Source organism: Osmerus eperlanus, chromosome 13 (genome assembly GCF_963692335.1).
Source record: "Osmerus eperlanus chromosome 13, fOsmEpe2.1, whole genome shotgun sequence".
Lineage (NCBI taxonomy): Eukaryota > Metazoa > Chordata > Actinopteri > Osmeriformes > Osmeridae > Osmerus > Osmerus eperlanus.
The window spans coordinates 1-26,619 of NC_085030.1; the positions used below are offsets into that span (position 1 = coordinate 1).

General features: G+C 53.3%; 21 non-coding genes and 1 pseudogene across 21 annotated transcripts; all 22 read right to left on the reverse strand.

Moving 5' to 3' along the window:
• Positions 1-24: 24 nt before the first annotated feature.
• On the reverse strand, positions 25-215 carry LOC134033087 (U2 spliceosomal RNA). Its single transcript, XR_009932076.1, has one exon. It is a non-coding gene; the product is annotated as a U2 spliceosomal RNA (small nuclear RNA).
• Positions 216-4,904: 4,689 nt separating this feature from the next.
• LOC134033099 (U2 spliceosomal RNA) lies at positions 4,905-5,095 on the reverse strand. Its single transcript, XR_009932086.1, has one exon. It is a non-coding gene; the product is annotated as a U2 spliceosomal RNA (small nuclear RNA).
• Positions 5,096-5,727: 632 nt separating this feature from the next.
• Positions 5,728-5,845, reverse strand: LOC134033095 (U5 spliceosomal RNA). Its single transcript, XR_009932083.1, has one exon. It is a non-coding gene; the product is annotated as a U5 spliceosomal RNA (small nuclear RNA).
• Positions 5,846-6,394: 549 nt separating this feature from the next.
• LOC134033111 (U2 spliceosomal RNA) lies at positions 6,395-6,585 on the reverse strand. The gene has a single exon (XR_009932097.1). It is a non-coding gene; the product is annotated as a U2 spliceosomal RNA (small nuclear RNA).
• Positions 6,586-7,217: 632 nt separating this feature from the next.
• On the reverse strand, positions 7,218-7,335 carry LOC134033096 (U5 spliceosomal RNA). The gene has a single exon (XR_009932084.1). It is a non-coding gene; the product is annotated as a U5 spliceosomal RNA (small nuclear RNA).
• A 546-nt stretch (positions 7,336-7,881) lies between these two features.
• On the reverse strand, positions 7,882-8,072 carry LOC134033113 (U2 spliceosomal RNA). Its single transcript, XR_009932099.1, has one exon. It is a non-coding gene; the product is annotated as a U2 spliceosomal RNA (small nuclear RNA).
• A 632-nt stretch (positions 8,073-8,704) lies between these two features.
• LOC134033098 (U5 spliceosomal RNA) lies at positions 8,705-8,822 on the reverse strand. Its single transcript, XR_009932085.1, has one exon. It is a non-coding gene; the product is annotated as a U5 spliceosomal RNA (small nuclear RNA).
• Positions 8,823-9,371: 549 nt separating this feature from the next.
• Positions 9,372-9,562, reverse strand: LOC134033114 (U2 spliceosomal RNA). The gene has a single exon (XR_009932100.1). It is a non-coding gene; the product is annotated as a U2 spliceosomal RNA (small nuclear RNA).
• Positions 9,563-10,194: 632 nt separating this feature from the next.
• On the reverse strand, positions 10,195-10,312 carry LOC134033100 (U5 spliceosomal RNA). The gene has a single exon (XR_009932087.1). It is a non-coding gene; the product is annotated as a U5 spliceosomal RNA (small nuclear RNA).
• A 549-nt stretch (positions 10,313-10,861) lies between these two features.
• On the reverse strand, positions 10,862-11,052 carry LOC134033088 (U2 spliceosomal RNA). The gene has a single exon (XR_009932077.1). It is a non-coding gene; the product is annotated as a U2 spliceosomal RNA (small nuclear RNA).
• A 632-nt stretch (positions 11,053-11,684) lies between these two features.
• LOC134033101 (U5 spliceosomal RNA) lies at positions 11,685-11,802 on the reverse strand. Its single transcript, XR_009932088.1, has one exon. It is a non-coding gene; the product is annotated as a U5 spliceosomal RNA (small nuclear RNA).
• A 547-nt stretch (positions 11,803-12,349) lies between these two features.
• LOC134033089 (U2 spliceosomal RNA) lies at positions 12,350-12,540 on the reverse strand. Its single transcript, XR_009932078.1, has one exon. It is a non-coding gene; the product is annotated as a U2 spliceosomal RNA (small nuclear RNA).
• A 632-nt stretch (positions 12,541-13,172) lies between these two features.
• Positions 13,173-13,290, reverse strand: LOC134033102 (U5 spliceosomal RNA). Its single transcript, XR_009932089.1, has one exon. It is a non-coding gene; the product is annotated as a U5 spliceosomal RNA (small nuclear RNA).
• Positions 13,291-13,839: 549 nt separating this feature from the next.
• Positions 13,840-14,030, reverse strand: LOC134033090 (U2 spliceosomal RNA). Its single transcript, XR_009932079.1, has one exon. It is a non-coding gene; the product is annotated as a U2 spliceosomal RNA (small nuclear RNA).
• A 632-nt stretch (positions 14,031-14,662) lies between these two features.
• On the reverse strand, positions 14,663-14,780 carry LOC134033103 (U5 spliceosomal RNA). The gene has a single exon (XR_009932090.1). It is a non-coding gene; the product is annotated as a U5 spliceosomal RNA (small nuclear RNA).
• A 545-nt stretch (positions 14,781-15,325) lies between these two features.
• LOC134033091 (U2 spliceosomal RNA) lies at positions 15,326-15,516 on the reverse strand. Its single transcript, XR_009932080.1, has one exon. It is a non-coding gene; the product is annotated as a U2 spliceosomal RNA (small nuclear RNA).
• Positions 15,517-16,148: 632 nt separating this feature from the next.
• LOC134033104 (U5 spliceosomal RNA) lies at positions 16,149-16,266 on the reverse strand. Its single transcript, XR_009932091.1, has one exon. It is a non-coding gene; the product is annotated as a U5 spliceosomal RNA (small nuclear RNA).
• Positions 16,267-16,815: 549 nt separating this feature from the next.
• LOC134033092 (U2 spliceosomal RNA) lies at positions 16,816-17,006 on the reverse strand. Its single transcript, XR_009932081.1, has one exon. It is a non-coding gene; the product is annotated as a U2 spliceosomal RNA (small nuclear RNA).
• A 620-nt stretch (positions 17,007-17,626) lies between these two features.
• On the reverse strand, positions 17,627-17,744 carry LOC134033105 (U5 spliceosomal RNA). The gene has a single exon (XR_009932092.1). It is a non-coding gene; the product is annotated as a U5 spliceosomal RNA (small nuclear RNA).
• A 549-nt stretch (positions 17,745-18,293) lies between these two features.
• Positions 18,294-18,484, reverse strand: LOC134033093 (U2 spliceosomal RNA). The gene has a single exon (XR_009932082.1). It is a non-coding gene; the product is annotated as a U2 spliceosomal RNA (small nuclear RNA).
• Positions 18,485-19,108: 624 nt separating this feature from the next.
• Positions 19,109-19,226, reverse strand: LOC134033106 (U5 spliceosomal RNA). Its single transcript, XR_009932093.1, has one exon. It is a non-coding gene; the product is annotated as a U5 spliceosomal RNA (small nuclear RNA).
• A 549-nt stretch (positions 19,227-19,775) lies between these two features.
• LOC134033094 (U2 spliceosomal RNA) lies at positions 19,776-19,902 on the reverse strand (annotated as a pseudogene).
• Between the last annotated feature and the right edge of the window lie 6,717 nt (positions 19,903-26,619).

The following is a 26,619-nucleotide window of genomic DNA, read 5'->3' on the forward strand; positions in this document are numbered from 1 at the left end:
AGCTTTTCTCTTTGACACGCTTAGAAAGAGTGCACCCTTCCCGGAGACGCTGCAATACCGGGGCGATGCGCGGAGCGGACGGAGCGAGCCCCTGTTCCGACTCCCTGTTGCAAAAATCCGTTTAATATGTTGTCCTCGCATGGAGGACATATCAGATATTAAACTGATAAGAACAGATACTACACTTGATCTTAGCCAAAAGGCCGAGAAGCGATGACCGCATTATCGGACGCCCCCCGCGCGCGGACCCTCCGTGCACCGGCTGGGCCACTCGGTCGCCACACCAAGAACGGCCGAAACTACGGAAGCGGAAAGCCCAGGCCAGAAGCCGCAGAGGAAGCGGGGACGGAAGCGGAAAGCCCAGGCCAAAAGGCAACAGAATTGAAACGGCTACAGAAGAAGCAAAGACAAAAGCCTTACCCGCACGCACGCACGCACGCACGCACCTAACCCCAAAGCCAAGCAGGGACGGAAGCGGAAAGCCCAGGCCAAAAGCCGCAGAAGAAGCGGGGACGGAAGAGGAACTCAAAGGAAAAGGCAACAGAATTGAAACGGCTACAGAAGAAGCAAAGACAAAAGCCTTACCCGCACGCACGCACGCACGCACGCACGCACGCACGCACGCACCTAACCCCAAAGCCAAGCAGGGACGGAAGCGGAAAGCCCAGGCCAAAAGCCGCAGAAGAAGCGGGGACGGAAGAGGAAATCAAAGGAAAAGGCAACAGAATTGAAACGGCTACAGAAGATGCAAAAACAAAACCTGCCTTGCACGCACGCACGCACGCACGCACTCAACCCCAAAGCCAACCTTACCCTGCTTTTGTCACACGTCCATCAGGCTCTGCCCTCCCTCGGGCAAAGCCTCCCAAAAATACCACGTTCCACTCGTCGGCGTTCCCCTCCACGGAAGTCTTTAGTAAAATTTTACGTATTTATTGGTTTTACCAAAATTAAAACAAGTATTTACAAATACATGTTATAACTTCCACCACATTTCACCCAATGCAAATAATACAAAAACATATACAATCACCCAATGACAATTACCTCAAAAAATCTTTCACCAGAGTGTGGGCCCTCCCTGCGCCAACCTAAAACCCTCCAGGAAAGCGAGGAAAAACTCCTCACAAAAACTCTTTTGAGAAAATTTCGAAGAAACCTCGGGAGGAGCCATTCGAGGGGGTATCCCCTCCTCCAGGGATGGTTGGGGGTGCTGCAGGTCGGGCCCAGTCCAGGTGCGGTGCAGTGTGCCCTGTGGTGTCCGGGTAAGTAGGGTGGGGTGTATGGGTGAAGAGGGGGGGGGGGAGGGGCCAGTCTTCTTGATGAGGTGAGGGGGGCTTGTCCTTGTGCCAGGAGGGGGGGGGGGGGGGCTGTTGTGTCCTTTTCGGGGGTCCAGGGAGGAGGGTTCCAGGTGCTGCAGCGGATGTGCTGGGGGGGGGGGTTGGGGGGGTTGACCGGTCCTTGGGGCGTGGAGGATGTTGCTGCTGGGCTGATGTGGCCAACTGGAACTGGAACCCTGTGAGGTGATAGTGGGAGATGGTGGAGAGGGGAGGAAGGAAGGGGGTGAGAAAGGGTACTGGGGTGCAGGTGTAGTGTTCTGTGTACTTCCCATTGAGCCTGGTGGGTTTCTCCTCTCCGGACCCTCGTACTGGGGGCAGGTGTTGGTGCCCCCGGGTCTTCGGGCTTGGTGCCGGAACGGGTGAAGTGGTGGCTGCTCGGAAGGTGGTGGTGGTGGGGGCGATGAGGGTGTTGAACGGGGAACGCCGTCTGGCCTTCGGGGACGGAGGGCGGAGTGCAGAGCTGGTGTGGCGATGTGGTGGCATGGAGGGCTGAGCTAGATGGACACGTCCTTCCACCCCTTTCAACCCCCCATGTGTCTCTGGCGGTGTCCGGGTGGTGTTTGAAGTCCAGGATGGCGTAGTCCCTGAGGAGGAGAGTGATTCTCCTCCTCTGGACGGTGAGAGGTTGGTCCTGTTTATGGTAGACCCTGATGTTCCTTGTCTCCCATATCACCTGCTTGACGGCGCTGACGATCCTCCACTGATGTTGTAGGCGGGGGGTCGTGCAGCCTCCCGGAGGACCGAACAGGATGTCGTCCGCCGCCAAGCGAGGCAAGATGATGTTCCTGTAGAGGGAGACAGAGGGAACAAACAGGGCCCAGACCCGCCTGGCCACGGTGCACTTGACAAACAGATGGTAGATGTTTTCAGTGTCAGTGCAACCGTGGGGGCAGAGCTCGGTACGGGCTATGTGCCGTCTGTACATGAATTCTCTGGTGGGGAGACAGCCGTGAGCAGTTGACCAGTTTAAATCCTTTTGCTTATTGCTGATGCTCTTGTGGCTGATGTTTTTCCATACCTGTTGGATGTCCAGGGCCGGCCTGGCCTTGGGTGGTGTGATGTTGTCCTTCCCTCTGATGTGTGCCATGATGTCCTTGTATTTCCAGGAGGCCAGGCCGGCTGCGGGCAGACCCGTCCTGAAGGCAAAGTTCTTCCACTCCTTGTATACTTTCGGGGGGTCCCAGCAGTAGGGCACAGTGTGGTTGATGGTGGTGTTGGTGATACGGAGTGCTCTGAGTATGGGTGTGGCGAAGTACCTCTCAAAGGCTCCTGCCTTCCTGTCCGGTTTATGGATGTTTGTGACCAGTTGGGAGAGGCCCTGTGCCCTTATGATGTTGAGGATGTCTGGGACCCCCTTCCCCCCCTTCTCCTCTGCGCTGTACATGATGGTCCTCTTCAAGCGCTCCATGTTGCTCCCCCAGACAAAGGTGAACATCAGCCGCTCGATGGTCTTGCTCGTCACCCTGTCCGGGGGAAACACCCTACCGACATAGAGGAGAATGGGGAGGATTATTGCCTTCAGGATCAGGATCTTACCCGTTATTGTGAGGGACCGTGCACTCCATTGGGCGATCTTCTGTTTGGCTTGACTGATGGTGTTGGCCCAGGTCAGGGTCCCTTTCCCGTTGTTCTGGTAGATGACTCCGAGCAGCTTGATGTTGTCTGTTTTTACAGGGAAAGAGGTGGTCATCGCTTCTTTCCAGTGTTGCGACAGGTACAGTTCGCTCTTGCCTCGATTGACCAGGGCGCCAGTGGCTGCACAGTAGTCGTCCACCACCTTTGTTGCCGCGGCGATGGACCGACTATCCGTGCCGACGATGGTGATGTCGTCCATGTACGCCACCACCTGAAGCCTCTCTCCCTGGGCCCCCGGGAGGTGGTAACCCTGGATGGTGTGTGTAGCTCTGATTTTACGGAGGAAAGGCTCCAGGTAGATGACGTACAGCAGGGGTGCTAGGGGGCATCCTTGTCTGACCCCTGACCGGATAGGAAAGGGGTCTGTGAGCTGTTTGTTGACCAGGACTCTGCTCGTGATGTTGTTGTAGCAGAGCCTGGTCCAGTGGATGAGGTGTTTTGGGAAGTTCATCCTCCCTAGCACCTCCTGCAGGAAGCCATGGCTTACCCGGTCGAAGGCCTTCTCTTGGTCGAGGCAGAGGAGCGCGAAGGGGGACCTCCGCTCCTGGGAGTGGAAGATGAGGTCTCTCACCAGGAGCAAGTTGTCATTGATGGACCTTCCGGGGACGCCGCAGGTCTGGTCCGGGTTGATGACTGTGGGGAGGTGTGTTTGGAAGCGCCACATGAGGGCCTTCGTGAGAATCTTGTAGTCCGAGCAGAGGAGGTTGATGGGGCGCCAGTTCCGAAGGTCCTTGAGGTCCCCCTTCTTGGGTATTAGTGTAACTGTACTCTGTCGCATTGATTCTCCTAGCCTCCTTTCCCTGTAGACTGCCCGGAGGACCTGGGCCAGATCGCCCTTGACGAGTTCCCAGAAGGCCTGATAGAATTCCGCCGGGATCCCGTCCGGTCCCGGGGCCTTCTGGGTGTTCATGGAGTGCACGGCCCGGGTGAGCTCCTCCAGGCTCAGCTCTGGTTCCTCGCTCTCGCCCCCCTCTTTGATTTGGTCCAGACCGTCAAGGAAGGTTTCCGCCAGAGCCCCGTCTGCCGGCTTGGTGTCAAACAGCCGGCCGTAGAACTCCTCGGTCACCTCCCTGATGTCGTCGCTGTCCGTGACGGTCTGGCCGCTGGTGTTATAGAGGGACTGGATGCCTTGTTGTTTGGACCGTGCCCTGCGGAAAAAGAATCTTGTGCATTTCTCCTCCTCCTCCAGGCCCCGGATTTTATCCCTGAAGGTCTTCCTCTCCTGTTCTTCCCGATAGAGTGTGGCCAGATGTTCCTTGGTCTCTGACAGCTCCCGGGTCACGTCGAATCCTCTGAGTTGGAGGAGGCTAAGGCGTTGTAGGGCCTCGTTGTGGTGGTAAAAGGCGAAAGGCTTGTGCGTGCTGAAGGGGAACCAGAGTGCCGATTTGAAACGGCCCAAACGGCCTACCCCCAACCCCTCCGTTGGCCCTGACTCACCCGTCCGCGGCGGCGAACCGCATCCTTATCGGGAAAAAAAGGCGCGGAAACGCCACGGGCCGCAGAGGGGCTCGGCCCGCCCGCTTGGCTTTTCTTTTATCGCCGCAATTTCTCCATTTCACGGATCGCTTTTTCTCGATTAAGATCCCTACGTGTTTATCGTATGCGCCTTCCAGCCAGTCGACTCCGTGTTGGTGTGGGCTGACACGGCGATAAAAAACTCATTCCGATTGCCTTCCCATTTTTCACCTCGGCCGCTGACTGTCAGCCAGTTCTCTCTCTCTCTCTCTCTCTCTCTGTCTCTCTCTCTCTCACTCACTCACAGCCGCCCCCCCCCCCCCCCCCCCCCCCCCCCCTTTGAGGTCACTCACCTCACTTTTTTTTTTTTATTTTTATTTTTTTATATCTAAAAGGGCGGGAAAACGCCACCGGCCGACAGGGCTCCGCCCACACCCCCTTTTTTTCACTAGCTTTTCTCTTTGACACGCTTAGAAAGAGTGCACCCTTCCCGGAGACGCTGCAATACCGGGGCGATGCGCGGAGCGGACGGAGCGAGCCCCTGTTCCGACTCCCTGTTGCAAAAATCCGTTTAATATGTTGTCCTCGCATGGAGGACATATCAGATATTAAACTGATAAGAACAGATACTACACTTGATCTTAGCCAAAAGGCCGAGAAGCGATGACCGCATTATCGGACGCCCCCCGCGCGCGGACCCTCCGTGCACCGGCTGGGCCACTCGGTCGCCACACCAAGAACGGCCGAAACTACGGAAGCGGAAAGCCCAGGCCAGAAGCCGCAGAGGAAGCGGGGACGGAAGCGGAAAGCCCAGGCCAAAAGGCAACAGAATTGAAACGGCTACAGAAGAAGCAAAGACAAAAGCCTTACCCGCACGCACGCACGCACGCACGCACGCACCTAACCCCAAAGCCAAGCAGGGACGGAAGCGGAAAGCCCAGGCCAAAAGCCGCAGAAGAAGCGGGGACGGAAGAGGAACTCAAAGGAAAAGGCAACAGAATTGAAACGGCTACAGAAGAAGCAAAGACAAAAGCCTTACCCGCACGCACGCACGCACGCACGCACGCACGCACGCACGCACCTAACCCCAAAGCCAAGCAGGGACGGAAGCGGAAAGCCCAGGCCAAAAGCCGCAGAAGAAGCGGGGACGGAAGAGGAAATCAAAGGAAAAGGCAACAGAATTGAAACGGCTACAGAAGATGCAAAAACAAAACCTGCCTTGCACGCACGCACGCACGCACGCACTCAACCCCAAAGCCAACCTTACCCTGCTTTTGTCACACGTCCATCAGGCTCTGCCCTCCCTCGGGCAAAGCCTCCCAAAAATACCACGTTCCACTCGTCGGCGTTCCCCTCCACGGAAGTCTTTAGTAAAAGGCGAAAGGCTTGTGCGTGCTGAAGGGGAACCAGAGTGCCGATTTGAAACGGCCCAAACGGCCTACCCCCAACCCCTCCGTTGGCCCTGACTCACCCGTCCGCGGCGGCGAACCGCATCCTTATCGGGAAAAAAAGGCGCGGAAACGCCACGGGCCGCAGAGGGGCTCGGCCCGCCCGCTTGGCTTTTCTTTTATCGCCGCAATTTCTCCATTTCACGGATCGCTTTTTCTCGATTAAGATCCCTACGTGTTTATCGTATGCGCCTTCCAGCCAGTCGACTCCGTGTTGGTGTGGGCTGACACGGCGATAAAAAACTCATTCCGATTGCCTTCCCATTTTTCACCTCGGCCGCTGACTGTCAGCCAGTTCTCTCTCTCTCTCTCTCTCTCTCTGTCTCTCTCTCTCTCACTCACTCACAGCCGCCCCCCCCCCCCCCCCCCCCCCCCCCCCCTTTGAGGTCACTCACCTCACTTTTTTTTTTTTATTTTTATTTTTTTATATCTAAAAGGGCGGGAAAACGCCACCGGCCGACAGGGCTCCGCCCACACCCCCTTTTTTTCACTAGCTTTTCTCTTTGACACGCTTAGAAAGAGTGCACCCTTCCCGGAGACGCTGCAATACCGGGGCGATGCGCGGAGCGGACGGAGCGAGCCCCTGTTCCGACTCCCTGTTGCAAAAATCCGTTTAATATGTTGTCCTCGCATGGAGGACATATCAGATATTAAACTGATAAGAACAGATACTACACTTGATCTTAGCCAAAAGGCCGAGAAGCGATGACCGCATTATCGGACGCCCCCCGCGCGCGGACCCTCCGTGCACCGGCTGGGCCACTCGGTCGCCACACCAAGAACGGCCGAAACTACGGAAGCGGAAAGCCCAGGCCAGAAGCCGCAGAGGAAGCGGGGACGGAAGCGGAAAGCCCAGGCCAAAAGGCAACAGAATTGAAACGGCTACAGAAGAAGCAAAGACAAAAGCCTTACCCGCACGCACGCACGCACGCACGCACGCACCTAACCCCAAAGCCAAGCAGGGACGGAAGCGGAAAGCCCAGGCCAAAAGCCGCAGAAGAAGCGGGGACGGAAGAGGAACTCAAAGGAAAAGGCAACAGAATTGAAACGGCTACAGAAGAAGCAAAGACAAAAGCCTTACCCGCACGCACGCACGCACGCACGCACGCACGCACGCACGCACCTAACCCCAAAGCCAAGCAGGGACGGAAGCGGAAAGCCCAGGCCAAAAGCCGCAGAAGAAGCGGGGACGGAAGAGGAAATCAAAGGAAAAGGCAACAGAATTGAAACGGCTACAGAAGATGCAAAAACAAAACCTGCCTTGCACGCACGCACGCACGCACGCACTCAACCCCAAAGCCAACCTTACCCTGCTTTTGTCACACGTCCATCAGGCTCTGCCCTCCCTCGGGCAAAGCCTCCCAAAAATACCACGTTCCACTCGTCGGCGTTCCCCTCCACGGAAGTCTTTAGTAAAAGGCGAAAGGCTTGTGCGTGCTGAAGGGGAACCAGAGTGCCGATTTGAAACGGCCCAAACGGCCTACCCCCAACCCCTCCGTTGGCCCTGACTCACCCGTCCGCGGCGGCGAACCGCATCCTTATCGGGAAAAAAAGGCGCGGAAACGCCACGGGCCGCAGAGGGGCTCGGCCCGCCCGCTTGGCTTTTCTTTTATCGCCGCAATTTCTCCATTTCACGGATCGCTTTTTCTCGATTAAGATCCCTACGTGTTTATCGTATGCGCCTTCCAGCCAGTCGACTCCGTGTTGGTGTGGGCTGACACGGCGATAAAAAACTCATTCCGATTGCCTTCCCATTTTTCACCTCGGCCGCTGACTGTCAGCCAGTTCTCTCTCTCTCTCTCTCTCTCTCTGTCTCTCTCTCTCTCACTCACTCACAGCCGCCCCCCCCCCCCCCCCCCCCCCCCCCCCCTTTGAGGTCACTCACCTCACTTTTTTTTTTTTTTTTTTTTTTTATATCTAAAAGGGCGGGAAAACGCCACCGGCCGACAGGGCTCCGCCCACACCCCCTTTTTTTCACTAGCTTTTCTCTTTGACACGCTTAGAAAGAGTGCACCCTTCCCGGAGACGCTGCAATACCGGGGCGATGCGCGGAGCGGACGGAGCGAGCCCCTGTTCCGACTCCCTGTTGCAAAAATCCGTTTAATATGTTGTCCTCGCATGGAGGACATATCAGATATTAAACTGATAAGAACAGATACTACACTTGATCTTAGCCAAAAGGCCGAGAAGCGATGACCGCATTATCGGACGCCCCCCGCGCGCGGACCCTCCGTGCACCGGCTGGGCCACTCGGTCGCCACACCAAGAACGGCCGAAACTACGGAAGCGGAAAGCCCAGGCCAGAAGCCGCAGAGGAAGCGGGGACGGAAGCGGAAAGCCCAGGCCAAAAGGCAACAGAATTGAAACGGCTACAGAAGAAGCAAAGACAAAAGCCTTACCCGCACGCACGCACGCACGCACGCACGCACCTAACCCCAAAGCCAAGCAGGGACGGAAGCGGAAAGCCCAGGCCAAAAGCCGCAGAAGAAGCGGGGACGGAAGAGGAACTCAAAGGAAAAGGCAACAGAATTGAAACGGCTACAGAAGAAGCAAAGACAAAAGCCTTACCCGCACGCACGCACGCACGCACGCACGCACGCACGCACGCACCTAACCCCAAAGCCAAGCAGGGACGGAAGCGGAAAGCCCAGGCCAAAAGCCGCAGAAGAAGCGGGGACGGAAGAGGAAATCAAAGGAAAAGGCAACAGAATTGAAACGGCTACAGAAGATGCAAAAACAAAACCTGCCTTGCACGCACGCACGCACGCACGCACTCAACCCCAAAGCCAACCTTACCCTGCTTTTGTCACACGTCCATCAGGCTCTGCCCTCCCTCGGGCAAAGCCTCCCAAAAATACCACGTTCCACTCGTCGGCGTTCCCCTCCACGGAAGTCTTTAGTAAAAGGCGAAAGGCTTGTGCGTGCTGAAGGGGAACCAGAGTGCCGATTTGAAACGGCCCAAACGGCCTACCCCCAACCCCTCCGTTGGCCCTGACTCACCCGTCCGCGGCGGCGAACCGCATCCTTATCGGGAAAAAAAGGCGCGGAAACGCCACGGGCCGCAGAGGGGCTCGGCCCGCCCGCTTGGCTTTTCTTTTATCGCCGCAATTTCTCCATTTCACGGATCGCTTTTTCTCGATTAAGATCCCTACGTGTTTATCGTATGCGCCTTCCAGCCAGTCGACTCCGTGTTGGTGTGGGCTGACACGGCGATAAAAAACTCATTCCGATTGCCTTCCCATTTTTCACCTCGGCCGCTGACTGTCAGCCAGTTCTCTCTCTCTCTCTCTCTCTCTCTGTCTCTCTCTCTCTCACTCACTCACAGCCGCCCCCCCCCCCCCCCCCCCCCCCCCCCCCTTTGAGGTCACTCACCTCACTTTTTTTTTTTTATTTTTATTTTTTTATATCTAAAAGGGCGGGAAAACGCCACCGGCCGACAGGGCTCCGCCCACACCCCCTTTTTTTCACTAGCTTTTCTCTTTGACACGCTTAGAAAGAGTGCACCCTTCCCGGAGACGCTGCAATACCGGGGCGATGCGCGGAGCGGACGGAGCGAGCCCCTGTTCCGACTCCCTGTTGCAAAAATCCGTTTAATATGTTGTCCTCGCATGGAGGACATATCAGATATTAAACTGATAAGAACAGATACTACACTTGATCTTAGCCAAAAGGCCGAGAAGCGATGACCGCATTATCGGACGCCCCCCGCGCGCGGACCCTCCGTGCACCGGCTGGGCCACTCGGTCGCCACACCAAGAACGGCCGAAACTACGGAAGCGGAAAGCCCAGGCCAGAAGCCGCAGAGGAAGCGGGGACGGAAGCGGAAAGCCCAGGCCAAAAGGCAACAGAATTGAAACGGCTACAGAAGAAGCAAAGACAAAAGCCTTACCCGCACGCACGCACGCACGCACGCACGCACCTAACCCCAAAGCCAAGCAGGGACGGAAGCGGAAAGCCCAGGCCAAAAGCCGCAGAAGAAGCGGGGACGGAAGAGGAACTCAAAGGAAAAGGCAACAGAATTGAAACGGCTACAGAAGAAGCAAAGACAAAAGCCTTACCCGCACGCACGCACGCACGCACGCACGCACGCACGCACGCACCTAACCCCAAAGCCAAGCAGGGACGGAAGCGGAAAGCCCAGGCCAAAAGCCGCAGAAGAAGCGGGGACGGAAGAGGAAATCAAAGGAAAAGGCAACAGAATTGAAACGGCTACAGAAGATGCAAAAACAAAACCTGCCTTGCACGCACGCACGCACGCACGCACTCAACCCCAAAGCCAACCTTACCCTGCTTTTGTCACACGTCCATCAGGCTCTGCCCTCCCTCGGGCAAAGCCTCCCAAAAATACCACGTTCCACTCGTCGGCGTTCCCCTCCACGGAAGTCTTTAGTAAAAGGCGAAAGGCTTGTGCGTGCTGAAGGGGAACCAGAGTGCCGATTTGAAACGGCCCAAACGGCCTACCCCCAACCCCTCCGTTGGCCCTGACTCACCCGTCCGCGGCGGCGAACCGCATCCTTATCGGGAAAAAAAGGCGCGGAAACGCCACGGGCCGCAGAGGGGCTCGGCCCGCCCGCTTGGCTTTTCTTTTATCGCCGCAATTTCTCCATTTCACGGATCGCTTTTTCTCGATTAAGATCCCTACGTGTTTATCGTATGCGCCTTCCAGCCAGTCGACTCCGTGTTGGTGTGGGCTGACACGGCGATAAAAAACTCATTCCGATTGCCTTCCCATTTTTCACCTCGGCCGCTGACTGTCAGCCAGTTCTCTCTCTCTCTCTCTCTCTCTCTGTCTCTCTCTCTCTCACTCACTCACAGCCGCCCCCCCCCCCCCCCCCCCCCCCCCCCCCTTTGAGGTCACTCACCTCACTTTTTTTTTTTTATTTTTATTTTTTTATATCTAAAAGGGCGGGAAAACGCCACCGGCCGACAGGGCTCCGCCCACACCCCCTTTTTTTCACTAGCTTTTCTCTTTGACACGCTTAGAAAGAGTGCACCCTTCCCGGAGACGCTGCAATACCGGGGCGATGCGCGGAGCGGACGGAGCGAGCCCCTGTTCCGACTCCCTGTTGCAAAAATCCGTTTAATATGTTGTCCTCGCATGGAGGACATATCAGATATTAAACTGATAAGAACAGATACTACACTTGATCTTAGCCAAAAGGCCGAGAAGCGATGACCGCATTATCGGACGCCCCCCGCGCGCGGACCCTCCGTGCACCGGCTGGGCCACTCGGTCGCCACACCAAGAACGGCCGAAACTACGGAAGCGGAAAGCCCAGGCCAGAAGCCGCAGAGGAAGCGGGGACGGAAGCGGAAAGCCCAGGCCAAAAGGCAACAGAATTGAAACGGCTACAGAAGAAGCAAAGACAAAAGCCTTACCCGCACGCACGCACGCACGCACGCACGCACCTAACCCCAAAGCCAAGCAGGGACGGAAGCGGAAAGCCCAGGCCAAAAGCCGCAGAAGAAGCGGGGACGGAAGAGGAACTCAAAGGAAAAGGCAACAGAATTGAAACGGCTACAGAAGAAGCAAAGACAAAAGCCTTACCCGCACGCACGCACGCACGCACGCACGCACGCACGCACGCACCTAACCCCAAAGCCAAGCAGGGACGGAAGCGGAAAGCCCAGGCCAAAAGCCGCAGAAGAAGCGGGGACGGAAGAGGAAATCAAAGGAAAAGGCAACAGAATTGAAACGGCTACAGAAGATGCAAAAACAAAACCTGCCTTGCACGCACGCACGCACGCACGCACTCAACCCCAAAGCCAACCTTACCCTGCTTTTGTCACACGTCCATCAGGCTCTGCCCTCCCTCGGGCAAAGCCTCCCAAAAATACCACGTTCCACTCGTCGGCGTTCCCCTCCACGGAAGTCTTTAGTAAAAGGCGAAAGGCTTGTGCGTGCTGAAGGGGAACCAGAGTGCCGATTTGAAACGGCCCAAACGGCCTACCCCCAACCCCTCCGTTGGCCCTGACTCACCCGTCCGCGGCGGCGAACCGCATCCTTATCGGGAAAAAAAGGCGCGGAAACGCCACGGGCCGCAGAGGGGCTCGGCCCGCCCGCTTGGCTTTTCTTTTATCGCCGCAATTTCTCCATTTCACGGATCGCTTTTTCTCGATTAAGATCCCTACGTGTTTATCGTATGCGCCTTCCAGCCAGTCGACTCCGTGTTGGTGTGGGCTGACACGGCGATAAAAAACTCATTCCGATTGCCTTCCCATTTTTCACCTCGGCCGCTGACTGTCAGCCAGTTCTCTCTCTCTCTCTCTCTCTCTCTGTCTCTCTCTCTCTCACTCACTCACAGCCGCCCCCCCCCCCCCCCCCCCCCCCCCCCCCTTTGAGGTCACTCACCTCACTTTTTTTTTTTTTTTTTTTTTTTTATATCTAAAAGGGCGGGAAAACGCCACCGGCCGACAGGGCTCCGCCCACACCCCCTTTTTTTCACTAGCTTTTCTCTTTGACACGCTTAGAAAGAGTGCACCCTTCCCGGAGACGCTGCAATACCGGGGCGATGCGCGGAGCGGACGGAGCGAGCCCCTGTTCCGACTCCCTGTTGCAAAAATCCGTTTAATATGTTGTCCTCGCATGGAGGACATATCAGATATTAAACTGATAAGAACAGATACTACACTTGATCTTAGCCAAAAGGCCGAGAAGCGATGACCGCATTATCGGACGCCCCCCGCGCGCGGACCCTCCGTGCACCGGCTGGGCCACTCGGTCGCCACACCAAGAACGGCCGAAACTACGGAAGCGGAAAGCCCAGGCCAGAAGCCGCAGAGGAAGCGGGGACGGAAGCGGAAAGCCCAGGCCAAAAGGCAACAGAATTGAAACGGCTACAGAAGAAGCAAAGACAAAAGCCTTACCCGCACGCACGCACGCACGCACGCACGCACCTAACCCCAAAGCCAAGCAGGGACGGAAGCGGAAAGCCCAGGCCAAAAGCCGCAGAAGAAGCGGGGACGGAAGAGGAACTCAAAGGAAAAGGCAACAGAATTGAAACGGCTACAGAAGAAGCAAAGACAAAAGCCTTACCCGCACGCACGCACGCACGCACGCACGCACGCACGCACGCACCTAACCCCAAAGCCAAGCAGGGACGGAAGCGGAAAGCCCAGGCCAAAAGCCGCAGAAGAAGCGGGGACGGAAGAGGAAATCAAAGGAAAAGGCAACAGAATTGAAACGGCTACAGAAGATGCAAAAACAAAACCTGCCTTGCACGCACGCACGCACGCACGCACTCAACCCCAAAGCCAACCTTACCCTGCTTTTGTCACACGTCCATCAGGCTCTGCCCTCCCTCGGGCAAAGCCTCCCAAAAATACCACGTTCCACTCGTCGGCGTTCCCCTCCACGGAAGTCTTTAGTAAAAGGCGAAAGGCTTGTGCGTGCTGAAGGGGAACCAGAGTGCCGATTTGAAACGGCCCAAACGGCCTACCCCCAACCCCTCCGTTGGCCCTGACTCACCCGTCCGCGGCGGCGAACCGCATCCTTATCGGGAAAAAAAGGCGCGGAAACGCCACGGGCCGCAGAGGGGCTCGGCCCGCCCGCTTGGCTTTTCTTTTATCGCCGCAATTTCTCCATTTCACGGATCGCTTTTTCTCGATTAAGATCCCTACGTGTTTATCGTATGCGCCTTCCAGCCAGTCGACTCCGTGTTGGTGTGGGCTGACACGGCGATAAAAAACTCATTCCGATTGCCTTCCCATTTTTCACCTCGGCCGCTGACTGTCAGCCAGTTCTCTCTCTCTCTCTCTCTCTCTCTGTCTCTCTCTCTCTCACTCACTCACAGCCGCCCCCCCCCCCCCCCCCCCCCCCCCCCCCTTTGAGGTCACTCACCTCACTTTTTTTTTTTTATTTTTATTTTTTTATATCTAAAAGGGCGGGAAAACGCCACCGGCCGACAGGGCTCCGCCCACACCCCCTTTTTTTCACTAGCTTTTCTCTTTGACACGCTTAGAAAGAGTGCACCCTTCCCGGAGACGCTGCAATACCGGGGCGATGCGCGGAGCGGACGGAGCGAGCCCCTGTTCCGACTCCCTGTTGCAAAAATCCGTTTAATATGTTGTCCTCGCATGGAGGACATATCAGATATTAAACTGATAAGAACAGATACTACACTTGATCTTAGCCAAAAGGCCGAGAAGCGATGACCGCATTATCGGACGCCCCCCGCGCGCGGACCCTCCGTGCACCGGCTGGGCCACTCGGTCGCCACACCAAGAACGGCCGAAACTACGGAAGCGGAAAGCCCAGGCCAGAAGCCGCAGAGGAAGCGGGGACGGAAGCGGAAAGCCCAGGCCAAAAGGCAACAGAATTGAAACGGCTACAGAAGAAGCAAAGACAAAAGCCTTACCCGCACGCACGCACGCACGCACGCACGCACCTAACCCCAAAGCCAAGCAGGGACGGAAGCGGAAAGCCCAGGCCAAAAGCCGCAGAAGAAGCGGGGACGGAAGAGGAACTCAAAGGAAAAGGCAACAGAATTGAAACGGCTACAGAAGAAGCAAAGACAAAAGCCTTACCCGCACGCACGCACGCACGCACGCACGCACGCACGCACGCACCTAACCCCAAAGCCAAGCAGGGACGGAAGCGGAAAGCCCAGGCCAAAAGCCGCAGAAGAAGCGGGGACGGAAGAGGAAATCAAAGGAAAAGGCAACAGAATTGAAACGGCTACAGAAGATGCAAAAACAAAACCTGCCTTGCACGCACGCACGCACGCACGCACTCAACCCCAAAGCCAACCTTACCCTGCTTTTGTCACACGTCCATCAGGCTCTGCCCTCCCTCGGGCAAAGCCTCCCAAAAATACCACGTTCCACTCGTCGGCGTTCCCCTCCACGGAAGTCTTTAGTAAAAGGCGAAAGGCTTGTGCGTGCTGAAGGGGAACCAGAGTGCCGATTTGAAACGGCCCAAACGGCCTACCCCCAACCCCTCCGTTGGCCCTGACTCACCCGTCCGCGGCGGCGAACCGCATCCTTATCGGGAAAAAAAGGCGCGGAAACGCCACGGGCCGCAGAGGGGCTCGGCCCGCCCGCTTGGCTTTTCTTTTATCGCCGCAATTTCTCCATTTCACGGATCGCTTTTTCTCGATTAAGATCCCTACGTGTTTATCGTATGCGCCTTCCAGCCAGTCGACTCCGTGTTGGTGTGGGCTGACACGGCGATAAAAAACTCATTCCGATTGCCTTCCCATTTTTCACCTCGGCCGCTGACTGTCAGCCAGTTCTCTCTCTCTCTCTCTCTCTCTCTGTCTCTCTCTCTCTCACTCACTCACAGCCGCCCCCCCCCCCCCCCCCCCCCCCCCCCCCTTTGAGGTCACTCACCTCACTTTTTTTTTTTTTTTTTTTTTTATATCTAAAAGGGCGGGAAAACGCCACCGGCCGACAGGGCTCCGCCCACACCCCCTTTTTTTCACTAGCTTTTCTCTTTGACACGCTTAGAAAGAGTGCACCCTTCCCGGAGACGCTGCAATACCGGGGCGATGCGCGGAGCGGACGGAGCGAGCCCCTGTTCCGACTCCCTGTTGCAAAAATCCGTTTAATATGTTGTCCTCGCATGGAGGACATATCAGATATTAAACTGATAAGAACAGATACTACACTTGATCTTAGCCAAAAGGCCGAGAAGCGATGACCGCATTATCGGACGCCCCCCGCGCGCGGACCCTCCGTGCACCGGCTGGGCCACTCGGTCGCCACACCAAGAACGGCCGAAACTACGGAAGCGGAAAGCCCAGGCCAGAAGCCGCAGAGGAAGCGGGGACGGAAGCGGAAAGCCCAGGCCAAAAGGCAACAGAATTGAAACGGCTACAGAAGAAGCAAAGACAAAAGCCTTACCCGCACGCACGCACGCACGCACGCACGCACCTAACCCCAAAGCCAAGCAGGGACGGAAGCGGAAAGCCCAGGCCAAAAGCCGCAGAAGAAGCGGGGACGGAAGAGGAACTCAAAGGAAAAGGCAACAGAATTGAAACGGCTACAGAAGAAGCAAAGACAAAAGCCTTACCCGCACGCACGCACGCACGCACGCACGCACGCACGCACGCACCTAACCCCAAAGCCAAGCAGGGACGGAAGCGGAAAGCCCAGGCCAAAAGCCGCAGAAGAAGCGGGGACGGAAGAGGAAATCAAAGGAAAAGGCAACAGAATTGAAACGGCTACAGAAGATGCAAAAACAAAACCTGCCTTGCACGCACGCACGCACGCACGCACTCAACCCCAAAGCCAACCTTACCCTGCTTTTGTCACACGTCCATCAGGCTCTGCCCTCCCTCGGGCAAAGCCTCCCAAAAATACCACGTTCCACTCGTCGGCGTTCCCCTCCACGGAAGTCTTTAGTAAAAGGCGAAAGGCTTGTGCGTGCTGAAGGGGAACCAGAGTGCCGATTTGAAACGGCCCAAACGGCCTACCCCCAACCCCTCCGTTGGCCCTGACTCACCCGTCCGCGGCGGCGAACCGCATCCTTATCGGGAAAAAAAGGCGCGGAAACGCCACGGGCCGCAGAGGGGCTCGGCCCGCCCGCTTGGCTTTTCTTTTATCGCCGCAATTTCTCCATTTCACGGATCGCTTTTTCTCGATTAAGATCCCTACGTGTTTATCGTATGCGCCTTCCAGCCAGTCGACTCCGTGTTGGTGTGGGCTGACACGGCGATAAAAAACTCATTCCGATTGCCTTCCCATTTTTCACCTCGGCCGCTGACTGTCAGCCAGTTCTCTCTCTCTCTCTCTCTCTCTCTGTCTCTCTCTCTCTCACTCACTCACAGCCGCCCCCCCCCCCCCCCCCCCCCCCCCCCCCTTTGAGGTCACTCACCTCACTTTTTTTTTTTTATTTTTATTTTTTTATATCTAAAAGGGCGGGAAAACGCCACCGGCCGACAGGGCTCCGCCCACACCCCCTTTTTTTCACTAGCTTTTCTCTTTGACACGCTTAGAAAGAGTGCACCCTTCCCGGAGACGCTGCAATACCGGGGCGATGCGCGGAGCGGACGGAGCGAGCCCCTGTTCCGACTCCCTGTTGCAAAAATCCGTTTAATATGTTGTCCTCGCATGGAGGACATATCAGATATTAAACTGATAAGAACAGATACTACACTTGATCTTAGCCAAAAGGCCGAGAAGCGATGACCGCATTATCGGACGCCCCCCGCGCGCGGACCCTCCGTGCACCGGCTGGGCCACTCGGTCGCCACACCAAGAACGGCCGAAACTACGGAAGCGGAAAGCCCAGGCCAGAAGCCGCAGAGGAAGCGGGGACGGAAGCGGAAAGCCCAGGCCAAAAGGCAACAGAATTGAAACGGCTACAGAAGAAGCAAAGACAAAAGCCTTACCCGCACGCACGCACGCACGCACGCACCTAACCCCAAAGCCAAGCAGGGACGGAAGCGGAAAGCCCAGGCCAAAAGCCGCAGAAGAAGCGGGGACGGAAGAGGAACTCAAAGGAAAAGGCAACAGAATTGAAACGGCTACAGAAGAAGCAAAGACAAAAGCCTTACCCGCACGCACGCACGCACGCACGCACGCACGCACCTAACCCCAAAGCCAAGCAGGGACGGAAGCGGAAAGCCCAGGCCAAAAGCCGCAGAAGAAGCGGGGACGGAAGAGGAAATCAAAGGAAAAGGCAACAGAATTGAAACGGCTACAGAAGATGCAAAAACAAAACCTGCCTTGCACGCACGCACGCACGCACGCACTCAACCCCAAAGCCAACCTTACCCTGCTTTTGTCACACGTCCATCAGGCTCTGCCCTCCCTCGGGCAAAGCCTCCCAAAAATACCACGTTCCACTCGTCGGCGTTCCCCTCCACGGAAGTCTTTAGTAAAAGGCGAAAGGCTTGTGCGTGCTGAAGGGGAACCAGAGTGCCGATTTGAAACGGCCCAAACGGCCTACCCCCAACCCCTCCGTTGGCCCTGACTCACCCGTCCGCGGCGGCGAACCGCATCCTTATCGGGAAAAAAAGGCGCGGAAACGCCACGGGCCGCAGAGGGGCTCGGCCCGCCCGCTTGGCTTTTCTTTTATCGCCGCAATTTCTCCATTTCACGGATCGCTTTTTCTCGATTAAGATCCCTACGTGTTTATCGTATGCGCCTTCCAGCCAGTCGACTCCGTGTTGGTGTGGGCTGACACGGCGATAAAAAACTCATTCCGATTGCCTTCCCATTTTTCACCTCGGCCGCTGACTGTCAGCCAGTTCTCTCTCTCTCTCTCTCTCTCTCTGTCTCTCTCTCTCTCACTCACTCACAGCCGCCCCCCCCCCCCCCCCCCCCCCCCCCCCCTTTGAGGTCACTCACCTCACTTTTTTTTTTTTATTTTTATTTTTTTATATCTAAAAGGGCGGGAAAACGCCACCGGCCGACAGGGCTCCGCCCACACCCCCTTTTTTTCACTAGCTTTTCTCTTTGACACGCTTAGAAAGAGTGCACCCTTCCCGGAGACGCTGCAATACCGGGGCGATGCGCGGAGCGGACGGAGCGAGCCCCTGTTCCGACTCCCTGTTGCAAAAATCCGTTTAATATGTTGTCCTCGCATGGAGGACATATCAGATATTAAACTGATAAGAACAGATACTACACTTGATCTTAGCCAAAAGGCCGAGAAGCGATGACCGCATTATCGGACGCCCCCCGCGCGCGGACCCTCCGTGCACCGGCTGGGCCACTCGGTCGCCACACCAAGAACGGCCGAAACTACGGAAGCGGAAAGCCCAGGCCAGAAGCCGCAGAGGAAGCGGGGACGGAAGCGGAAAGCCCAGGCCAAAAGGCAACAGAATTGAAACGGCTACAGAAGAAGCAAAGACAAAAGCCTTACCCGCACGCACGCACGCACGCACGCACCTAACCCCAAAGCCAAGCAGGGACGGAAGCGGAAAGCCCAGGCCAAAAGCCGCAGAAGAAGCGGGGACGGAAGAGGAACTCAAAGGAAAAGGCAACAGAATTGAAACGGCTACAGAAGAAGCAAAGACAAAAGCCTTACCCGCACGCACGCACGCACGCACGCACGCACGCACGCACCTAACCCCAAAGCCAAGCAGGGACGGAAGCGGAAAGCCCAGGCCAAAAGCCGCAGAAGAAGCGGGGACGGAAGAGGAAATCAAAGGAAAAGGCAACAGAATTGAAACGGCTACAGAAGATGCAAAAACAAAACCTGCCTTGCACGCACGCACGCACGCACGCACTCAACCCCAAAGCCAACCTTACCCTGCTTTTGTCACACGTCCATCAGGCTCTGCCCTCCCTCGGGCAAAGCCTCCCAAAAATACCACGTTCCACTCGTCGGCGTTCCCCTCCACGGAAGTCTTTAGTAAAAGGCGAAAGGCTTGTGCGTGCTGAAGGGGAACCAGAGTGCCGATTTGAAACGGCCCAAACGGCCTACCCCCAACCCCTCCGTTGGCCCTGACTCACCCGTCCGCGGCGGCGAACCGCATCCTTATCGGGAAAAAAAGGCGCGGAAACGCCACGGGCCGCAGAGGGGCTCGGCCCGCCCGCTTGGCTTTTCTTTTATCGCCGCAATTTCTCCATTTCACGGATCGCTTTTTCTCGATTAAGATCCCTACGTGTTTATCGTATGCGCCTTCCAGCCAGTCGACTCCGTGTTGGTGTGGGCTGACACGGCGATAAAAAACTCATTCCGATTGCCTTCCCATTTTTCACCTCGGCCGCTGACTGTCAGCCAGTTCTCTCTCTCTCTCTCTCTCTCTCTGTCTCTCTCTCTCTCACTCACTCACAGCCGCCCCCCCCCCCCCCCCCCCCCCCCCCCCCTTTGAGGTCACTCACCTCACTTTTTTTTTTTTTTTTTTATTTTTTTATATCTAAAAGGGCGGGAAAACGCCACCGGCCGACAGGGCTCCGCCCACACCCCCTTTTTTTCACTAGCTTTTCTCTTTGACACGCTTAGAAAGAGTGCACCCTTCCCGGAGACGCTGCAATACCGGGGCGATGCGCGGAGCGGACGGAGCGAGCCCCTGTTCCGACTCCCTGTTGCAAAAATCCGTTTAATATGGAGACTCTAATCTCGCAAGAATACCCACCTTTGAGGATAACAACATTCAGGTGGACAGTTTCCCAGGAGCCTCTTGTGATCACCTGAGGGGAGTAATAGCAAAGCTAACGCCTCACACAGAAGTAGAAAAGGTTATCCTTTCTGTGGGCCTGGTGAACTGTTTAAAGGAGAACGTACCTGATACGTTACTAAAACAGATGCGACGACTTCTAGCAGTGTGTGACACAGCATTTCCACATGCTACTATTTATGTAGCACAGATCCACTTCTCAGATAGGCTGAATGACAAACAAAAGAGCCTACTAAGGAGATTCAATAAGGATATTGTTAAACATTGTGAATACTTACCTGTCTTGGAGACACGCCACTTCTGTGTGATGCCAAGGGACCCGGTCCATTGGACTCCGGAAACTGCGGATAGAATTTTTAAACTTTGGCTTGAATTTTTAAACTAGACGGAGATGAGTGTGATGATACAGCTCCGACATCCAACATTATGAACCTCTCGAGGTCTTATAGACTGAATGAGGTCGAGAAAAAAGTGTTGGAACTGGGACTTACCTTCATTCCTACTCCGAGGCAGCCAGACCGCAGGGAATTACGCCGAGATCTCCATGTGTATCACAGGAGATTGAAGCTTTTAGATCATTTTAATTATGAAAATGAATATGTCCATACACCCTTCACGGACCCGTCTAGTTGGGTGCCAGGGAGAGTGTCAAACACAATTGAGACCCTTTTCAAAAAAGATCTGGAAGCCTTAAGGGCTTTTAGACCGATGCCGGAACATACTTACAATTTGAGCATAGAGGAACTCCAAGCCATTAAGACTCTGGCGGACGACCCGGCTCTAGTAATCAAACCAGCAGATAAGGGATCACAAATTGTGATTATGGACAGGACACAGTATCTATTGGAAGCAGAGAGGCAATTGGCCAACAGAGATCATTATACACCTTTATTACATTCAATGCAGCCCGAGACACAGATCATGATCCGATCCATCTTGTGTGATATGTTCCGGGATGACATAATAACATCAAAACAAATGACTTACCTGTTGGGGCCGGATGTCCCCAGGCCAAGAGTCTTCTACCTGCTGCCGAAGATACACAAGGCCCTGGACCAATGGACTGTCCCGGGCCGGGTTCCCTGTGGTCGACCAATAGTGAGTGACTGTGGCTCAGAGTCGTCTAACATCGCTGAGTATCTGGACCTGCACATTAACCCTCTTTCACACAAACATGCTTCCTACATAAAGGATACGTATGACTTTGTGGAAAAAGTTGGGTTAATTTCAGTCTCAGCTGATGCGTTTTTGTTTTCTATTGACATTAACTCTCTATACACCAACATAGATACGACCTTGGGCCTACAGTCAATAAGAGCTGCTTTTAATAAATTTCCTGTTCCAGGAAGACCTGATGCGTATATTTTAGAACTGTTAAAGATGAGCCTTGACCGGAATGACTTTGAGTTTAATAACAAACACTACCTCCAGATCCATGGTACAGCGATGGGCAAAAAATTTGCCCCAGCCTATGCCAATTTGTATATGTGTGGGTGGGAAGAATCAGCATTTGTGAAATGCCGCCATCTGCCGTCGCTGTATTTGAGGTACCTGGATGACATCTTTGGTATCTGGGAGGGAGATATGGAGAGTTTTAAAGCATTCTTGGAAGTTTTAAACACACATCATCCGGCCATCAAAATAACACACAACATCCAGAGGGAAACATTAGAGTTCTTAGACACACAGGTATTCTTTTCATCCAGTTTGGGAGCAACAACAAAAACTTTAGCCACTAAAGTTTTCTTTAAGGAAACAGATAGGCATGCATTGCTCCACAAAAACAGTTACCATCCTAAGCATACATATGAGGGTCTGGTCAAATCACAATTGATCAGATTCCATCGCATCTGTACTCACCTTAGTGATGTGGAGGAGGCGACATCGGTCCTCTTTAAAGCCCTGAGGCCTCGGGGATATTCTCGGAGGTTCCTGAGGGGGATAAGGAGTGAAGTGAGGCGGGTGTTTCAAACAAATGGGAGATATGTAGTGCAAAATGATGAGAAGAAAATTATACCTGTGGTCACAACGTTCTCTCATCCTCTTGGACGTTTGGGTGGCCAGCTGAGGCTCAACTTTGGACAGGCCCAGGAGACCCTGGAGGACCTGGGTGATTTTAAATTGATCTCTGCATACAGGAGAAACAAAAATCTTAAAGATAAACTGGTACACTCGAGCCTGAATAAAAAACCTAAGGTATCCCTAACAGAACAACAACACTTCCAACAGGATGTCTATATTGGGAATAGATATTCTGGGAGGGGGGTACCTATAGGGAATAGCATTGATTTTAAAACTTACAACGTGGTCTATGCTATCAGATGCTCCAGTTGCCAGAAACTGTACATAGGAGAAACCAGATACTCCATGGAGATCCGTTTTAAACAGCACAGGTATCAGGTCAGGAGAGGAAACGAGGATACAGTCCTTTACCGGCACTTTGTAATGCATGGGGTTAACAACATGGGGATTGAGGGTCTGGAGAGCCATAAAGAGTGGACAAAAACTCAACGACAGAAGGCTGAAAGGACCTGGATACACCTTTTAAAAACAATTGACCCGCTAGGGCTAAATGAAAAATATTAAAAATCCAAAAAGGCCCTATTCAAACATTAGGGAGTGTTGGAAAAAAGCTTACCTTGGTCTTCCTTGGGGGTACCTGTAGACATTACAGGTAGTTGGGATCCTCCACATGGCGGGTTCTCATATATATTAATATGTATATGTGTTTTCTGTTGTAATAATAATACTATGAATTATGATTTATTACATTTTTGTTGGGTGCTTGTTGCCCCGCCATGTGGGGGATCCCAACTCCAAAAAATGCAGTTGCACTTACCTTCCTTGCTGCATTCAATGTCGAGGGATCCACCTGGGGAGAGAGAAAAGGGGTGAAACATCGGTTTCTTGCACCCTCATAGAGGACAAACTGTATGTTTCATAATTTTTCAAACACTTACCTTACAGACCTTCAAATCTCCTTCTTCCTTTTTGCTCACATCCTCACAGGAACAATAGACCTCCACAGTCCAACACGGGGGGCTAGCGCCAGTGCCACTCCAACCCTGCAAGGGGTTGAGATCTGTCACCTACCCTAACCCTAACCCTGACTTTTTATTGGTAAGTATTATTGTTGACATTCATGTTATTTTTATTGGTAAGTATTATTGTTGACATTCATGTTGTTTTATTGTTAAGTGACTTTTTATTGTAAAGACGCTTTGGTTCAAGGCGGCTGTTTAATTAATAAATGTATATGTATTCCGCTTGTATTTTCTTTATTATCCCCAGTTACTCCTCAAGACTGCATTAGGATGGACTGTTTTTCTGTGGACCAGACTATTTTTCCAAATGTATATGTTGATTCACCAATTGGACTGGAAACACACACTGGGGATTTGATCAACCCTGGTGGGCCTGCCTATGGGGAGGGTGTCTAGTGTTTCGAAGGCCGAAACGCCCGATGATCCTAGGTATACTACTGATGATGTGTTTCCACAATTTAGATTCACATTTGGATTTATTTCTCACTTTTACTTGACTGACAGACGCTAAGACAGCTGTACTTGTGTTAGCAATGGGTAGTGTTAAAGTCTTCGGACAACAGTATGTCATCCCTGAGGGATGTTAATGCTGATAGGCTCCTACTTGCCAAAAAAGGTTAGGTCTGAAAGAAGACCAGACAGTGACAGAAGACTTGGACACAGGATATTGGAAGAAGATTTGGACACAGGATGTTGGATGAAGACTTGAACATAGGTTATTGGAAGAAGACTTGGACACAAGATGTTGGATGAAGACTTGGACACAAGATTTTTTTATTCTGATGACCTTAGCAATGGGTAGTGTTAATGTCTTCGGACAACAGTATGTCATCCCTGGGGGTTGTTAATACTGATAGGCTCCTATTTGCCAATAGGGTCAGGTTGGAAAGAAGAAAACAAGTCATGGACATAGGATCATCAGGAACAATACGTCCAAGAAGAATATCCTATGTAACAATAGGTGGTAGTAAAGTCTTCGGACAATTGTTTCCCTGAGGGTTACTAATACTACTCCTATTGGTCAATAGGTCTGGCAGTGGAAAGGGAGGAGCCTATAAAACAGACTCCTGCTCATTCATTCATTTCAGGGGGACGGAGTGAGTGGGGTTTCAGGTGCGCGTGCCTAATTGGGGTCTCACCTGTACTGTGGTCCCGTTGGGGTCCCACAGGGTGTTTCTTCGTTATTAATGTCACACCTAACTCTGCCGGGGCCTTGGCCCTACTTGCTCCTATTGCCCCCTTTTCCATTTCCGCTCTTATTTACTATATTGCCTCAAGAAGATATTTTACAAGGTTTTGTTCACTCTACAATTTTTGTAAGATGGCCTGTGGCCTTACTCTCCTATTTTTGGATTTTTCACAACACTCTGGACAAGATTGAACAAGATTTTTCACAACACTCTGGACTGAAGTAAACAGGATTTCCTCATTCCAGTCTTCTACAGGATTTTTTCACATCATTCTGGACCGGGTCAAACAGATCTTCCTCACTATTCCCTGCTTTTCCTACTCTGTCTCTGCCTTCCACCCCCTGGGATTGATTCCTTTGGGCTGGACGGGAGAATTCGACTCAAGCCCTGTGGGCAACAGTGTCATTCGCCCTGTGGGTGTCGACCCTGTATGAGTCACTGATTTAATTTCCCTCTCCTTCTCTTACCTAAACCCAACCCTCCTGCTCTCGACCCTAACCCCACCTGCACCCTATCCTAACCCCAACCCTAGGCCCCTGGTGGGTCTCTCTCTTTCTTGTCTTAAACCTAACCCTCCTTGCTTTCTCTTCTAAGCCTAACCCTCTTTTACTCCCAGCACAGGTAAGTATTATTGTTGACATTCATGTTGTATTATTGTTGACATTCATGTTGTTTTATTGTTAAGTGACTTTTTATTGGTAAGTATTATTGTTGACATTCATGTTGTATTATTGTTGACATTCATGTTGTTTTATTGTTAAGTGACTTTTTATTGGTAAGTATTATTGTTGACATTCATGTTGTTTTATTGTTAAGTGACTTTTTATTGTAAAGACGCTTTGGTTCAAGGCGGCTGTTTAATTAATAGATGTATATGTATTCCGCTTGTATTTTCTTTATTATCCCCAGTTACACCTCAAGACTGCATTAGGATGGACTGTTTTTCTGTGGACCAGACTATTTTTTCCAAATTTATATGTTGATTTACCAATTGGACTGGAAACACACACTGGGGATTTGATCAACCCTGGTGGGCCTGCCTATGGGGAGGGTGTCTAGTGTTTCGAAGGCCGAAACGCCCGATGATCCTAGGTATACTACTGATGATGTGTTTCCACAATTTAGATTCACATTTGGATTTATTTCTCACTTTTACTTGACTGACAGACGCTAAGACAGCTGTACTTGTGTTAGCAATGGGTAGTGTTAAAGTCTTCGGACAACAGTATGTCATCCCTGAGGGATGTTAATGCTGATAGGCTCCTACTTGCCAAAAAAGGTTAGGTCTGAAAGAAGACCAGACAGTGACAGAAGACTTGGACACAGGATATTGGAAGAAGATTTGGACACAGGATGTTGGATGAAGACTTGAACATAGGTTATTGGAAGAAGACTTGGACACAAGATGTTGGATGAAGACTTGGACACAAGATTTTTTTATTCTGATGACCTTAGCAATGGGTAGTGTTAATGTCTTCGGACAACAGTATGTCATCCCTGGGGGTTGTTAATACTGATAGGCTCCTATTTGCCAATAGGGTCAGGTTGGAAAGAAGAAAACAAGTCATGGACATAGGATCATCAGGAACAATACGTCCAAGAAGAATATCCTATGTAACAATAGGTGGTAGTAAAGTCTTCGGACAATTGTTTCCCTGAGGGTTACTAATACTACTCCTATTGGTCAATAGGTCTGGCAGTGGAAAGGGAGGAGCCTATAAAACAGACTCCTGCTCATTCATTCATTTCAGGGGGACGGAGTGAGTGGGGTTTCAGGTGCGCGTGCCTAATTGGGGTCTCACCTGTACTGTGGTCCCGTTGGGGTCCCACAGGGTGTTTCTTCGTTATTAATGTCACACCTAACCCTAACCCTCTTTTTTCCCTTCCCCAGGCGCCAGACAGGAGAGTCCCCCAAAAAACAGGCCCTCATTGCAGGCTAAAATGATGAAAGGGCACCTAAAAGGCAAATCACCTTTGGAGAAAGCCTGCTCTGAGCCCTCCCCTTTCCACCCTACCAAGGGGCCTGTGGGGGACTCTCCACGACTTGGCGCCTCCGCACACACATCTTTAGAACCAACACATAGTCCCCAGCCTCCATCACACAGCCAAACCACCTCCTCTCACGCACACACATCATTCAAACCCTCCTACCATATAGCTCGCCCCTCACGCAAGGTGGCGGACTGGACGATCAAGGGCACCAAGTCCCATCTGTTCATTGGGGATTCTAACCTCAATAGAATCCCCTCCTTCCAGAACCCTATGGCACAGGTGGACAGCTACCCTGGGGCCACTTTCTATCATTTCCAAAAGGTTCTAGAAAAAACAGACATACACCCACACGCAGAGGTGGTGGTCCTCTCGGTGGGTCTCAACAACAAGGACCACGACCCATACCAGACATCACTGAAACAGTTAGCAAGCATGTACAAGGA